At 40.3% G+C, this 16,599-nt stretch overlaps 1 long non-coding RNA gene across 1 annotated transcript; it reads left to right on the top strand.

The window, feature by feature from the left end:
- The first annotated feature begins 5,597 nt into the window (after positions 1-5,597).
- On the top strand, positions 5,598-12,215 carry LOC116507296. The gene is made up of 2 exons (XR_004255182.1): positions 5,598-5,674; positions 11,371-12,215. It is a non-coding gene; the product is annotated as an uncharacterized LOC116507296 (long non-coding RNA).
- Positions 12,216-16,599: the final 4,384 nt, after the last annotated feature.

Genomic DNA, 16,599 nt, shown 5'->3' with positions numbered 1-16,599 from the left:
CAGCACGGCTTCTTGAAGCAGCACGCCGCCCTGATCAACCTACCTTATGGCACCCTCTGCAGCCCGCTCTGCGTGGAGTCGAGTTAGCGGCAAGCAGCACTCACTAGGGTTTCCCCCTTCCTCCACCCAGTTCTCCACCTCCTCCTTTGCTTCGGCTCCCCGCTGGATTCAGGGGCTTCTGCCCCTCGTGCCACACTTTGCAAGCATGGTGCAGACAGGTGGGAAGAGAGATAGAGAGAGAGATCAAGTGGCGACCAGGGGGCGGGGGGATCAAGCAGGGGGGCAGGCCAGGGGAGGGAGCATTCCAGTATGGGGCCTCTGGAACAATGGGTATGGGAAGGCATGCTAAATTTCACCATCCGGTACGACTGTACCGGTCCGTACTGGTTGAAACCCACCCCTGAAAGGGGGAAACTGAGGTTGAAGGAGAGAAAATAGGTTATGTTTAATTGAATGAATGTATGGCTGAGGCCAGATTCTAATCTAGGGTGTTTCAGTTCTAGCTCAATCCCTATAGCTGTCTTGGATGCACTGTATCTGTGGAGCAATGTCACATATAGGAAAACATTATTGTAATAACAGATATTGAGGAATATGATTGTGATGGTATTCAATTGCACAGTTTGTTTAAGAATGGCCATCACCTGCAACAAGAATAGATAGGTAGGTAGGTAGGTAGGTAGGTAGGTAGGTAGGAAGGTAGGAAGGAAGGAAGGAAGGAAGGAAGGAAGGAAGGAAAGAGGCAGGCAGGCAGGCAGGCAAGAAGGCAGATAATAGTGTTACTGTGGGTATGATTGAATCTATAGATTGAAACATATACCTTAGAAGCTTTAGACATATCAGTATAATTTTAAAAAATAACCAGGTACTATTTCCTTTTCCAAAGTAATAAACTTTTGCTTCTTCCAGTCCCTGACAAGCATATCTGCAGAAGACAAGTGCATCCTTTAAGATGTACATTAGGAGCCCACTGTAAGTGGTTTAGTTTTGCAGACTCAAAAGACAGGTTGTTAATAGCAGCAGCAGGAAGAAGAAGCTCCAATAGAATTGAAAGAGAATGCAGATACATTTTTAAAAAAAGCAGATTTAGCCATGCTTCTCATTGCTATTCTAGCTGTCTTTGAAATGTACAACAGATCTGTTGGTTTTTGGATCACATTCAAGTGAATAATTTACTGTGGTTATTAATCTTTAATAATTTCACATTATGCCTTGTGCCTTCAGCCTGCATTTGTACAATTGTTTTCAACAGTGGCTTCTACAGTATTTGCTAAATGAATTCCTGCTGTCAGTATTTTGGCTGCCTGCATTTCTAGGAAATAGCTGCTGAACTTCCCATCAGCCTATGTTGTTGTAGGATACCAGCTGAGCCAAGAAATTAATCTATTCTAATTATTAAGTATTAATTAATCTAAATACACCAGCATTTCACTCTCTTGCAGCCTACAATGGAACATACTTATAAGTTAGTGATACCCTTGCCCCTTACAAGATTAATGCTGAGAGTTGTTTTATGGTTTCTTAGCTCTCCCTCCTCTTATTTTGCATTTGATTTGAAGGTGCTCACTGCATAATACAATCAGTTTAGCTTTACCAAAGCATGGCATATTTTAATCATGAACCATACATACTGAACTTTCAATTGTGTTAGTGTCTTACAATCTTCTGTCCTTTATCCTACATCAGGGATGTGGGTGTCCCCCCCTGCCAATGTAATTTATAATTAGACAGAAGGGGGAATTATGAAAAAAATAAACATGTCAACCTATTAATTTAATAGTAATTAATTCTGAACAAATTTGGCTGTGACATCTCCAGTCTGCCACTCAAAAACCAACCATAGTCTTCAACCAGAACAAACAAACAAACAGAAAACCAACAATGTGCATTCTGGTTTCATGGGATTTTGCAAGTAAGAGAAGGCAGATGCTTAAAAAGAGCATGCACAGAATAAGATTAAGGTTGTGTGATGCTTATTTATCCTACTGGGAGAAAGTGCTGTGCAATAAAGCAGATTTTCAGTTTCCCTGCTGTAATAGATCCATTCCTGATGGGTGTTTAGGGAAAGAATTGCAGCACTCTGGTAGAGCACATGGTGTTGCAGGCAGATGGGCTTAGAGGAAGTTCTTAGATCTTTTTTTAATAAAGATTTATTAATTTTCTACTGGGTTATTTTGTTTGCTTAACAATACAAATTCTTAGATCTTCTATCATCCTTTTCTTCATTATCAGCTGACATAGAAGTGGCATTCAGTATAGTTCAAGATGCAAATTCTGTGGATTGTAGAGCCTGCCCAGAATAGATGGGGTTAAAAACATTGCCTCTTGTCTTTCTCCTCCCCATCCCAATTTCTTTGGGAGTTGAACGTCTGCAAAGTATTGAGTGTTAGAAGTTGCTTGTTTCTTTTATTGGCAATACTGGGCTAAATGTATAAATTGACTGATCCGATCAAAAATAATTTCCTTTGTGACTAAAACATTGCCCAATAATAATCTGCATTTGCCCTTGATCTAAAAGTTTCAGAAATAACTTTGTCATTGCAATTACAGCTACAAAGATCTCTGGATTGAAAAATATGAAGGCCAGACTTTCACTAGTCCCAGAGAACACCCATATTTATCCTTAGCAGTTTAAACACATGTTGAGGCAAAGGCTGGACATTTGTAGGATGGAACCTAAAGGTAGGAATCTTAATGTTGCCACTGCCCTCTCCGTCCCAGGAGGGAGGGCAGCCAGGAGTTCTCTGGGAGTAACCAAAGCAAGTTGTCCTGCCTCCCTCCTGTAGTATTTATATTGTCAAGTCCATATTTCCAAGGGATAGAAATGTTATGGTCCAACATCCTCTTTTTAACACTGGTTTTGAAACAAATGACAAACTCACATTTCAGTGATTTTGTTGTTGTTAGTTGCGAAGTCGTTTCTGACCCATCATGGCCCCATGGGCAACACTCCTCCAGGCCTTCATGTCCTCTACCATCCCCCAGAGCCCATTTAAGCTTACGCTGACTGCTTCAATGACTCCATCCAGCCACCTCATTCTCTCTCGTCTCTTCTTCTTTTGCCCTCAATCTTTCCCAGCATTAGGCTCTTCTCCAGTGAGTCCTTCCTTCTCATTAGGTGGCCAAAGTATTTGAGTTTCCTCTTCAGGATCTCCAGAGATTTACTTGGCAGTAAATTGAAGGCTGCTGCTGCTGCTGATCTTGATGCTGATGAGGATGATAGCTGACTATTGTAGTTCTACTGCTGACACATTTTAAGCTGTGAAATCTGAGAACAATGCTATATTTTAAAAATCAAATGGATTAAACATAGGAAAGGGAAAAGTTCCTTTTAATTTTAGATGGCCAAATGCCCAAAACAATTACAAGTGGGTAAAATAAGGACTAGGTTGCTGCCAAAAAAAAATCACAATCAGTGGCTTAATCATTAATCTGCGATAAAATGCTACAGGGATCCTGGGCATAGATCCACCATGAGCAGAAGGACCCAAAGTTTATGATGGAACAAAGTATACAAGAACCGAGTTTACATTTCACAAGTTCAGCAAACTTCATTAGAACAGTTATGAGAGGCAATTACCAGACACAACGAAGCAAACCCAGCTCCAGGAAAAGAAAGCATCAAACATGACAGTGCATTCTAGTTATGGATTTCTGATACTCTGATTTAGTGGTTACCTAGATAAATTCTCCTTGTATCAGATTTCCTAGAAAAAGACCTAGTGGTCCATGAAGTCTGCCCTTTGAGGTTTTTTCTTGTTGTTTTTATTTTATTTTTAGTTTGTTTATTATTTTTAATTACTATTATTTATTTATTTTTAATTTTTCTTGGATGATGAGCATGTGATTATCCCAAGCATGTTTAAACTCAGTTACTGATGGTTGACCCATTACCTCTGCTGGAAGTTGGTTCCAGGTTTCCACTACTCCTTTCTGGGAAATAATATTTTCTACTTCCACTTTTCATCTGGAGTCTTAGGGGCAGTGGTAAAATTCATCAGGTTCTAACAGGTTCTGGAGAACTGGTAGTGGATATTTTGAGTAGTTTGGAGAACCGGCAAATACCACCTCTGGCTGGCCCCAGAGTGGGGTGGAAATGGAGATTTTGCAGTATCCTTCCCCTGGAGTGGGGAGGGATTGGGGAATGTGCAGTATCCTTCCCCTGGAGTGGGGAGGGAATGGAGAATTTGCAGTATCCTTCCCCTGGAGTGAGGTGGGAATGGAGATTTTGCAGTATCCTTCCCCTGGAGTGAGGTGGAAATGGAGATTTTGCAGTAGCCTTCCCCTGGAGTGGGGAGGGAATGGAGAATTTGCAGTATCCTTCCCGCGGAGTGAGGTGGAAATTGAGATTTTGCAGTATCCTTCCCCTGGAGTGAGGAGGGAATGGAGAATTTGCAGTATCCTTTCCCTGGAGTGAGGTAAGAATGGAGAATTTGCAGTATCCTTCTCCTGGAGTGGGGAGGGAATGGGGAATTTGCAGTATCCTTTCCCTGGAGTGAGGAAGGAATGGGGAATTTGCAGTATCCTTCCCCTGCCATGCCGACCAAGCCATGCCCACAGAACTGGTAATAAAAAAACATTGAATTTCACCACTGCTTAGGAGCAATTTAACTTTTCTCCCTTTTCCTCTTGGATCCCAATTCAGGACTCACACCCTTATTTCCATCTTTCAGAGAAACCAGCACAGGTCTTTACTACAGATCCAGGCAGTTTACACTCTTGTCGACCTGTATACTGCAATCTGCCTTCCAAGCATTATCCCCACAAGGTCAGTGCACCATGGGTCTTTAGTCAACCTTTATAGTGATCTTCTGCCTGTCGAGGCTGCTCCGCTTCCTTGCTTGAATACAGCAGATTCTGCAGGGAATGAGTGCTAGCCATTCACCACAATCTGAGAACAGGATAGACTTGAAACTGTAAACAAAACCTCAGAGAATCTCTGTGGAGTAAAGGCATTTGTAAGTCTTGTGGAAAAGGCAAGGACCAAAGCCAAAGACCAATTAATTGACTTTCTTGGAAGGAAGATTTCATTCCAGGATAAATCTCATTTCTCAAATGTTGCTTCTGGAGGGACTAATGGAACTGCTGGGACAGATATGAAATTTCAGCGGTTATATAAAAATGACATGTCGCTGCTGGCTGGCAATTTATTCTTCTTGTTGATCTCCTCAAGCTTGACTTTTGAATTAGTTTTGGACAATTGTTAGAGCCTGTCTGCTGCTACAACTTGCTCAGCTCTTTCAATCAGCAAGTGAAGCTTTCCGGACTGGTTCCTGGACAGCGTCTTGCTCTTAGGGTTGGACAGAATCCAGGAGAAAAATGGAGCACTGGGTTTTTAAAAATGTCACATTATGGATCTGTCAAGGAAAAGGTGTCCACCAGAATACTCAGGATTTAATTGGGTTGCATTTCATGTTTCTTGCCTTAGATGGAGCAGACTGCTGGTATTTAGCTCATGGACAGAAAACAAATTTTTGGCTGGATGAACTTTGTTAGTTTTGGAAGGCCTAAGAGCCTCTGACAGTAATATCAACAGTCTTGTCCTCTTGTAGGGGGCTAATATTTGACTAGCAGGCTTTTTCCCAAAGGCAAAAATGGTACAGTAAGAGTACTGAAAGGATCATCTTTTGCATCAGTATTGATGCTGTGTATCTGAGGGCTCCCGAGGCCTCAGGTAAGATTTTTTTTTTCTTTACAACTTGCTGCATGTTTGTTTAATCTTCTATTCTGATAGAATAGTTGAAGAAACTCTTTTCATTTTATCTCAGTAGCAACTCTCTGAGGCAGGCTGGCTTGAGACAGGGCAAGTGACCTCAAGTCACCCAGTGAATTTCCAAGCAGCAGCCAACCAGCCAGACATGAATCTGCCTGAAGCCTGGGAGATACTGATGACTATTAAGGCTCTCTGCTATTTCAAATAGAGATGTTTCCAGCTCTATCTTGAGATTTATTTGTTAAATTTGTTTGCTGCCCATCTTGCCTTGGGGCGACTCTGGGCAGCTTACAACATTGAAAGCTATAAAAGCATAACACATAACTATTTCTAAAAATAAGAAAATGGCATTATAATCAGGAAAAGATTACAGTTGGAAGACGAGGAGCGAGAGAGCGGGATCCATCAACAGCCTCTAGTGTGACACTCTCCCACTGGGGCCCCAAGCTAGCTGGCAGAGCCAGGTCTTCAGGTCTTTGTGGAAGGTAAGATGGAAGGGAGTAGATCTCACTTTGGGGGTAAGATGTTCCAAAGGGGAGAAGCCACAGCAAAAAAAGGCTGTCTTCCTAAACCCTGCCAGCTGGAATTCCTTGGCTGAAAGGGTCCGTGACATGCCTTTTCTGTCAGCCCAAGTGGAGCGGGTCAGTCCCAGATGCCCCAGTTGAGACCTGGGGTGAAGTTTACATGTCTGAATTGTGCTCTATCACCGAGCGATTGCCTCTTTTTAACTGGAGCCCAAATTTCATATTGGTACGTATTCCTGTGAATTACACAGGCCAAGATTGGATTGGTCCTGAAACTCTGAAGAGGAACAATTGAGTGAAATTGATTTCGGTTGCTGTATTTTTCTAGTGATTGGACAAATAAATGAAAGGCAGACTTTGCAGCAGATTGCCTGTTCCAGGGTGTGAATTAGTGTTTCCATTGCCAGAAGAAGGTTAAAAAAAGATAGATATTTTTTTTGTATGCTCTGAAAAGATGTCTTGTTAAACAATTACTCATGCAACAGCCTTGCCAGCAGGGCAGCACAGGTAATGAAAAACTCACAGCAATGTGATCCTGCCAACATCTGCAGCCTCTTCCTTCCTTCATTTAAAAACCCAGGAAAACTTCCTAAAGGGTCCTGGTCCTACCAGAGTGTGGCCTCCATATGCCAAGCAGAGTGTTCTGCAGCCCTTGAGCCATTAGGCTGTCTTTCATATAAGGAGATGTCACAAAACCAGCAAAATTCTTCTCTGTAGCTGCTCCGACCCTCTGGAACGAACTCCCCGTGGAGATTCGTACCCTCACCACCCCCCAGGCCTTCCGCATAGCCCTTAAAACCTGGCTGTTCCGACAGGCCTGGGGCTAAAGATTCGCTGCCCCTATCTCGAATGGTATGATTGTTGTGCTTTTAACTATGTATAGTTTTGTGTTCTTGTTAAACTGTTTGTATCCCCCCTTCCCTTTTTGAGTTGTGAGCCGCCCTGAGTCCCCTTAGGGAAAAGGGCAGCATACAAATGAAATAAAACTCTAAACTCTAAACTCTAAAATAGTTTAGGAACACCTGGCCTTACTTATGAGTAAAAGCATCAATCCATCCACACAAGGATTGTAAAGTTCTTGGGACTGAAAGGTAAACAGGTGCTTCTATGACTCTTTAAAGCAGCTGCAACTTTTCTTAAGATCACACGACTGTCCTCTGTAAGGAATTGCAAAAGGACATCCCTTTGTATCTGTCAACCGTCCCATTAGCAAGTACAGCAAAAGAAACTCCTGGGACATTTTTTTGTTTGTTACCATGAGTAAAACTTTACTGATAGATCCATACAGGCACAGAAGAAGCAAAGCCAGTTCTCAGGTTTTGGCATGAAGGGCAGCATAGTAAAAACAACAACACCTTTTCCCTACTCTGGGCCACCCACTGTCCACCAACCTAGGTTAAGCATTTTATTTTGGGAAAACAGTCTACACATCTTTCAAAAGGCTTCAGTCCCTGACCTTATGAGATTTTCTCAGGCTGCAAACCCTCATGTAAATTCATTTTCTCCCCTCCCACTTTCCCACACATTCCAATCATACCCATGCCCCTCTCTCTTAGCTTGTCAAGCGGGAAGAAGCACCTTGTGAGTCAACCTTGACAGTATCTCTGCATATTCTAAAGCAGGGCTGTCAAACTCTCAGCTTGCGGACTGGATGCATCACGTGCTGGCCATGACCATGCCCAGTTTAGCAAAACAGGGGGAAAGAGCCGAGGTGGCGCAGTGGGTAGAGTGCAGTACTGCAGGCCACTTCAGCTGACTGCTAGTTCAGCAGTTCAGCAGTTCAAATCTCACTGGCTCAGGGTTGACTCAGCCTTCCATCCTTCCGAGGTGGGTAAAATGAGGACCCAGATTGTGAGGGGGGGCAATATGCTGACTCTGTAAACCGCTTAGAGAGGCCTGAAAGGCCTATGAAGCGGTATATAAGTCTAACTGCTATTGCTATTGCTAAGTCCCAATACGTCACATGACACCACTGTGACAATGCGAGTTTGATGCCCCTGTTCAAAAGCATCCTTCAGATCTAATATGCTGCCCTGACCTAGATCTTATCCCCATCATCCTAATCAGTTTTACACCAACGAAAGGTTGCCCCCTATGCTGCATTAACCCTGAACAAGCCACATATGCTACTCTCAGTCTGCAGGGAACTAGAGGTGGGTTCATGCCGGTTCGGTTGAATAGGTAGTAACTCGGCTGCCCACGCCTCCAAACTAGTTCTATCGGCGGCGCATAGGCGGCACCATTGTGTTTTTTGCTTCTGCACATGCGCAGAAGTGATTTTTTCACTACTGTGCATGCGCATGTAGTGCACACGTCCAAAGCACATCCCTGAGCGAACCGGCAGTAAAAGAATCCGGAACCCACCACTGCAGGGAACATACAGATGATGAACATCATGATGATGATGATGATGATGATGATGATGAAGAAGAAGAAGAAGAATTAAGAAATCCCATAGGCATGTTAAGCTTTTGATAAACTTACAATGCCTATTTGGAACATGCAGCCTGGTAATCCAAAGCCAAGTCCTTTTCATTAACAACACCCCATCATCATCATGACCTTCAAAAGGCAAATGAAAAAAATTAAATAAAAAAATGTGGTCTGGTGACCAGACAAAATTACCCACATTCCCTTCATATGAAACAACCTTTTTCTTTTTAGATGCAAGCTAAGAAAAAGCTACAAGCAGAGTGGTTTGTCTTTATTTTACCAGTAGCCTTCTGATGTTAAAGCCATGCTGTTTTTAACTCTCGATAGAGAAATAAAAGAATAAAAATCTAATCAGTGTTTGCCTTCTGTGGCATAATTTTGAATGAAGCATGTTCTGTCAAGCACAAACTATGAAAATCCTTTTCAACTATACTAGAGCTGACAGTATGTGTCAGAATGTCCTTTGAGATTGTTTTAAAAATTCAGCAGGATTCATATAGTGTGAAATGTCAATATATAGAAGGCCAGCAGTGCGGGATTTCAGTGGATAAATGTAGGGGGGGGAAAAATCAAAAGTCTGGATCTGGGATTGAAAGACTAGACACATTTATAATGTCACCAGATATGAAAAATGACCAGCAAAATGGAGGAAACTGAAAAATCAATGATGACATAAGATTTTGTCTGCACATTACAATATCTTTTTGCCTATTTAAAATGAGAAAGCTCACTTTCACTTTCTCATGTACCCTTTGCTAATGTAAATATTTTGACTATTACATTCCCTATTACAAATACTTTTAAATATGTATATACAGCATATTTTAACTCAGAATTATATCATAAAATCTGGAATATAAAAAAAACCCAAAGTACCCATTTTCTAATCTAGTTAATAGTTTCATTTAAAAATGGATACCAAGCAAAATATTTTGCTGTCTATTAAGGTGTGTGTGTGTGTGTCTGTGTGTGTGTGTGTGTGTGTTCTAAATATTGTCTTTCTGGCCATACCAAGATTTATTTATTATTTACGTATCATATTGACGCCAAGATTTCCTATATATTTATAATCCAGGTAGCTATCCAAAACAATAGTATTAAGGTTGCAGTCCTAAATATTTCAAGAGAGCACCTTAGTACCTAGAGGCTCTTCAGATCTCCACTTTTAGGTGAAAAGACATAGCCTTTGAGTGATTCCTGGCAACTATGTGGTCAATTCCCTGCAATTTTCCTGACAAGATTTCAGAATCACTTTGCCATTGCTTCCTTCTAAGGGCTGAGAGTGAGTGAGTGACCCAAGGGCACCCAGCTGGCTCTGTACCTAAGACAGAACTAGAACCTGGTGTCTGGCACCAGGTTCTATGGCAGTGATTCAGTACAAGACATGTACCAAATCCTTGAGATAGCTAAGATTGAATCTGGGACTTCTGCCTGCAAAATATATATTTCCCATAGAACTATGGTATTGCAAGTTGATAATGGGAAACAATGAGAACTCAAGCTACTATGGTTTACCAACCAACGTTTTATGGTCTTAGTTGCACCTGGATGATTGGGTTTAGTTATCAAGCCAGGCTTCACATAATATGTGAAGCAGACCAGCATTCATAGGGATGTTGCCGAAGAGAAAATTGATTTTACCACTATTTTTTCTACCAATAGCATTTGATAATATTTCCTCATTTATCGTAATTGTATCCTGTTCCAATAAAAGAGAATATATATGTAGCTCATGGTTGAACTGCAGTCCTTGTTTTTTTCTGAGCTTGGTTGTTTGTTCGCAACACTTCAACGCTTGATTATGTACTAGAGCACTGATGAGGTTACTAATCAGGTAAGAAAACTTCTGCAAGTCCAGAGAACATCAAGGACACCACTGAATGCTGTTCCAAAGCAAGTTTTTCTAAATTATTTGTTTTAGAATAAACTAACATACACATAATTTAAATACGAAGAACCAGCTACATCCAGGCTCTCCAAAGCAGCTTAAAGTACAGCACAATGCAACTTCTCTTGATAATTGAAACTTGAATAATTTCTGCTTAAGTGACATCCAGTTTTGTCACATGGAAGGAAAGAGGAAGTAGCAATTTGTGACAATAAACCAACTTAAAAAGCACATCTTAAGGTCACAGATGTGTTCCTGAATATTTTAACAGGATTTGTGATTAACCAGTGTGAGGTTAAAAACCAACACTTTAATTGAAAACACAAATGTTGGAAAAGGTTAAAAATAGAATTTAAACACTTGGGGGGGGGGTTTATGTGAAGAGCCAATGGATGGAAGATGTCCTGGCAGATTGACATGGAATGCTTGAGCATTTGTTAAGTGTCCTGTTTCTGTAGAGGTCTTCAATTCCAAGCTCATGACTTTATTCTTCTCACTGAGAATAACTCTATACCAAAAGAAAACCAATAAATTGTAGCAATTGTTAGGATGAGAAGATGGAATCCCTTTGTAGTTGTTGCATTCTTTCCTGTTACCTTTCCATTTAATGGAAGAGATCAATAACAACATTCTTCTGGTTGTCAAAATCAGATGCAAAGGAACCACTCATGTTATGCAAGTGACAGAGCCACATCATGAGCAAATCGCTTCCCTATTTTATTGTTTTTCTTCTGACACCATCTACAGTTTCACCCTTACCATTTTCAGCATTTTCATAGCACTTACGACTTCCTTTTCATCCATTTTTTTAGGAGGGATACAAAAGCTACAAATAGTGAAAAGAGCCATGGAAAGATACATGCTTGGCATTACAAGACAAGGTAGAAAGACCTGCACATGGATTAGAGAACAAACAAAAGTATACAATATCATCAAAAGTATAAAAGAATTGACACAGAAATGGGCTGGTCACATAGCAAGAACAACTTGTGGCAGGTGGACCAAGGAAATCAAAGAATGGATCCCACTTGATAAAAAAAGCATCCACGAAAGAGACCTAAAACACAATGGATCGATGACATCAGCAAATATTGTTGGCAAAGGGGAGCTCAGGACCATATTCGTTGGAAACATGCAGAAGAGGCCTTCATCCTGCAGTGGATAGTCAATGGCTAAATGATGATAACCTAACATTTATAACACAGATTTCAATTCCACATTATCATCTTCCTTTAACAATCTGAAAAAAAGCTACACCTTCATTCCCCTGCATGTAATATATATCAACTCTATTTTACAAACTTAACCCACCAGTTTAGAGTTGTTAAGAGTTGGAAAATGTGCACATTTAATAAATCATAATCAGGCTACTTAATCCATATCCTTCCTTTTACTTTCACAAATATGCAATATATTCATGCAATGTTAGAAGGACTATATAATTAAATGAGGAATATGGATCTGAATATTAATGTATTAAAGACCAAGGATTTGACAGGGAAAATGGAATGAACAATTTCAAGTTACATATAAATGGTGAAAAACTAAAGGAAGTAGATAAATCTTTGTACATTAGTAGAATGTTTATTAAAGGTGGAGAAATGGGAAGAGAATTATTAAACTATACAAATGCTAATTAAAAGTTATATGGTCTGTTGATTAAAAAAAGGAGTAAAAATGGTTGAATAGGATTTGAGAGCCAGAGCCAGTTTGGTATAGTTATTAAGACCCTGGACTAAAAACATGGAGATTATGAGTTCTAGTTTCACCTTAGACCCAAAGTCAGCTGGCCACTCATTCCCTCTCAGCCCTAAAAAGTAGAGTCTTGTCTGTTATCTGCATCTCATCAATACTAGCCTAGGCCCTAAAATGATTCCTTCCTGACAGATGAAAGCATCTCCAGGCTTAGACTCTGAGCTTCTCTCAAATCTGTACTCAGGGGTGGGCATCAAAAATTTCAGCAACGGGCTCTCTGCCCGGTTGCTGGGTGGGTGTGGCCATGGTGGGCATGGCCTAGTCGGCCTCCTGCACCACAGCAGGGGGTTCACCATCCCCAGGCTCTGGAAGCTTTCCTTGAGCCTCTGGGAGGGCAAAAATGTTCTCCCCTGGGCTCCGGAGGCCCTCTGGAGGCAGGAAACAGGCCTGTTTCGGGCCATCTGGAACTTCCAGGAGGCCTGTTTTCCCTCCTTCCCGAGCCTCCATGTACTTACCTCGCATCCAAAACAGGCTGCGTGGAAACTCCTGGGAGGGGAGGGATGGGGCCACGAGGGGTAGGATTTGGAGGTTGTCTGAACCAGCCATAACATTAGCTACGTGTTCTCCTGAACCTGGGCGAACCCATAGCAGCCCACCCGTCTACACTGTTAGGAATGTAAGCTAACAGTTGGGTTAGCAATATATAACCCATGATAGTAGTACTGTATCTTTAAGTACTGCTGTAAATGTGATTGGTTGCTGTTACCTCAAGCGGCCATAAGATGGAGCCAGAATGACTGTTAGCTCTCTGTTTGTTAGATGCTGATAGTTGGATACAGCTTGTAGATTTGTTGTGTATTGCTCAGCATGAATTACTTTGAGTTTTGCTACTGTCAGTGACTTTGTGTGCTGAACTGATTATATGATACTGGACTGTGTTTGATGGATCACCCCTTAACTGAGAACGTTGATGACTAACTGTCTTAACCGTGTATGAATTGGACTCTGCATACCTCTATTGTTCACAGAAGTAAAATACTATCTGTTTTACAATTCAGTGTCTCCGTATGCTGGTTTATCTGTTTCTTCTACACCACTCTCACTACGCTTCTCTGCACACACTCGTTCTCCTAACGGGGAGCTTACCTAACATGAATATTTCCCATTGTTGTGCTCCTAGTCCTGTCATCTTGCTGGAATGATACATTTGGTTGGAGGAACCCAATATTGATTGCCACTTTCTTTTGATTCTTCTACTTTCTTCTATTACTGCTTCAACAAAGTCACACAGGAACTTCATTACTAGTATGTTGAGAAATCAACTAACACAAGAGAATAATGGTTCTCTATTTCCAACAAGGTTTGCCACAGTTAGAGGTGGTCTTTGGAGTAGCTTAGAAAATTAAGTCTACAAAAGGACTATGATGGAAAAGTTTATACTAGAGCCGTAATGGCGAACCTATGGCACACGTGCCACAGGTGGCACGCAGGGCCATTTGTTAGGGCACGTGAGGCATTGCCCTGTCAGCTCCAGGGTGCATACATATGCTGGTCAGCTGACTTCTGCCTTCTTTTAAGTCCATTTTTTTGCTCATAAGAGGCTTCCCTGAAGGCTCCGGAGGGTGAAAAATGGCCATACCAGCAAACCGGAAGTCCATTCCCAAACTGCTTGTTTGCCCATAGGGCCATTTTTTTTTGCGCTCCAGAGCCTTCAGGGAAGCTCCTGAAGCCTCCAAAAGGCCTCTGTGAGGGGCAGGGGAGGCTGTTTTCACCCTCCCCAGGGTCCTAGAAAGCCTCTGGAGCCTGGGGAGGGTGAAAAAAGCACGCCAAAAACAGGGGGGAGCGCTGGTCACGCACACATGCATGCTGGGGTTGCGTGCATAGCATTATAGGGGTGGGCACACCCACACACAACCCCACTGCACCCTCCCCCGCTTTTGGCGCGTGATCCAAAAAAGGTTAGCCATCCCTATACTAGAGCAAGAAATGATAGTGAACAGATGACAGGTGACCTAATTAGAATCAAATTAGTTATATAGTAAATAATCCCAGAAAAACACAACACTATATTGCATTTTTTTTCATAGGGAACAGAAAAATGTTCTCTAAAAGGTGTGGAAATTTGTCATATATACAGACAAATTATTCTTTTGAGCCCTAACTATTACTGGATTACTAAAGCTTGGCACATGGAGTTTTTGTTCTGGCTTTATTATATTATATCTTCAAGCTTACCCTGACAAATTGTGAAAATGAAATTTAAATGTTATTTTTAAATTTTGGGTCAGGTAAGGCAATGACGATCATATGCTCCTTTATGAGTGCCCAATCAAAATGTCATTGGGTTGCATAGCTTTTCTGAATATTCTGTCTGATTCTAAGAGGCAGATTATTGAGTTTAATCTCTTTCTCAATCAGAGAATAAAAGTCTCTACAATCTCTGCAACTCCAATATGAGATATCTATAACCAGAACAGAAATGTTTTGTTTATGCCATATTTGTTACCTAATCTGTTCTTCAAACTTGCCCTGAATAACATGCCAAAATGAACTGAATGGACTAATTTAGGCCAGTTGTTAAGGGACCAGGGTAAAAAACAGGAGATTGTGAGTTCTAATCCTGACTTGGGCAACCCACTTCAGACAATTGTTGCTGTGGGGAAAATAGAAGGAAAGTAAAATAAAATAAGTAATAAAAGTCAATTCCTTTAGTTTGTCTTAACATGAAGTGGCATTTTTTTTTGAGAAATTTTTTTATTGTTTTAGTTAAACAGAAAAAAAAAGCATCTTTCGTTACATCTTGTTGAAAGCGTATCGTTTGGTTACAAATATATTCCGTGCGTTTCTTCCACAGTCCTTACATATATTTCATTCAAATCATGTTGTACATTTTAAATCAAGAAAGAAAAGTTATATATTTTACTACCCCTGTACGATAATTCTCATTTGGTTACCATTGTTTAAACGTATTTTTTATATAGAATCATTTATATTAGAAGACACAACCACCTACTAGCGTTCATTTCAATTTCAATAGATCTCCAATACCATTACACTTTTATGACATGTTCTAAAATTAATTCGGTTAAGTTAAGATATCTGAGCATTCCCCCCCCCCCGTAACACACCTGTATGTATCATTAAATATTGTCCATTAACATTTCATTGTTATTATTATAGTTAACTAAAGGTTATTTATTAATTATTTCATCTCTCCTCTCCATGCCCACACAATATTATAACTTTATAACCGTCTTTAAACAATAATTTATTAATAAGATTTATAGGACTTTTCCCTCAATCCCAAATTAATTACATGCTAGGAAATAAACATTAGACATCTAAGACAATCAAAGAAATATTAACATATCTACTTGACAATCACCCAGAATGTATATTAGCATTTCTATGGTCTGGTTATTTATCCTAACTAGGGTTATTATTTCTCTATTAGTGTCATAGTAAATTTATGTTAATGGATAAACATTCAGTGGTAATTTAAAACAGTCTACAAGGTATTATAATCTCTACTTAATAATCATCAAAAATTAACTAGCTTTTTTCCATCAATTGTCATTATTAAGCAGTATCTTTCCAGTAACAAAATAGTCTTTCATCTCTCGCCAGTTGTTGTGTCAATTCTATATCCATAACCTTTCCAGGGTTTGAGACTTCTCTCCACACATTGAAGTTTAAACGATCTCTCATGTAGTTTTGTTGCCCTTGAGTTGTTATTAATGTAAGCTTAACATTAGTTGTCAGGTTTGTTTCTAAATATATTTGTCTTATTACCTCCATCTTTTTCGCTCTTTCTTTTTCTCCTACATCTTGAAGTTTGGGGTGGAGCACCAAATTATCAAAGTCACTTTTCCAGCTTCCCTTCTTTCCACTTTCACTCATGTTTACTCCATTTATAAGTTCATCTAAGTTCTTATCTTTGTTTTCTGTATTTCCATTCACTTCCTTAATTTCGGGGGCTATAACCCCATCATCTTTTTTTGTAATATCCCATAGTATATCCCATTTCTTGTAGAATCTCTCAAATCCTTCTGAGATGTTTTGAAGTCCAGCCAAAATGTTTTGAATTAACAAGTTTTCTTCATCTGAGTATTGCTCCATTTTTTAGAATAAGGAATAATATAGAGAAAGAGCAAGAAGGGGAATTTGGTACAATCTGCCACTCTAGCCTGTCACAGATTTTGAAGAAATATATATATATATATGAATGTTCTTTTATGGTTTTCAAAGAAGAAGAGTTCTAAAGTTTTTCTCTCCTTTTCCAATTCTTATCAAAATATTTTCCACACACCACTATTTGTGACCTTGAGTCTTTATCAGGTTTTAAA

This window comes from Thamnophis elegans, chromosome 4 (assembly GCF_009769535.1).
Source record: "Thamnophis elegans isolate rThaEle1 chromosome 4, rThaEle1.pri, whole genome shotgun sequence".
NCBI classification, from domain to species: Eukaryota; Metazoa; Chordata; class Lepidosauria; order Squamata; family Colubridae; genus Thamnophis; species Thamnophis elegans.
This window is presented reverse-complemented; position numbering and strand designations above follow the sequence as displayed.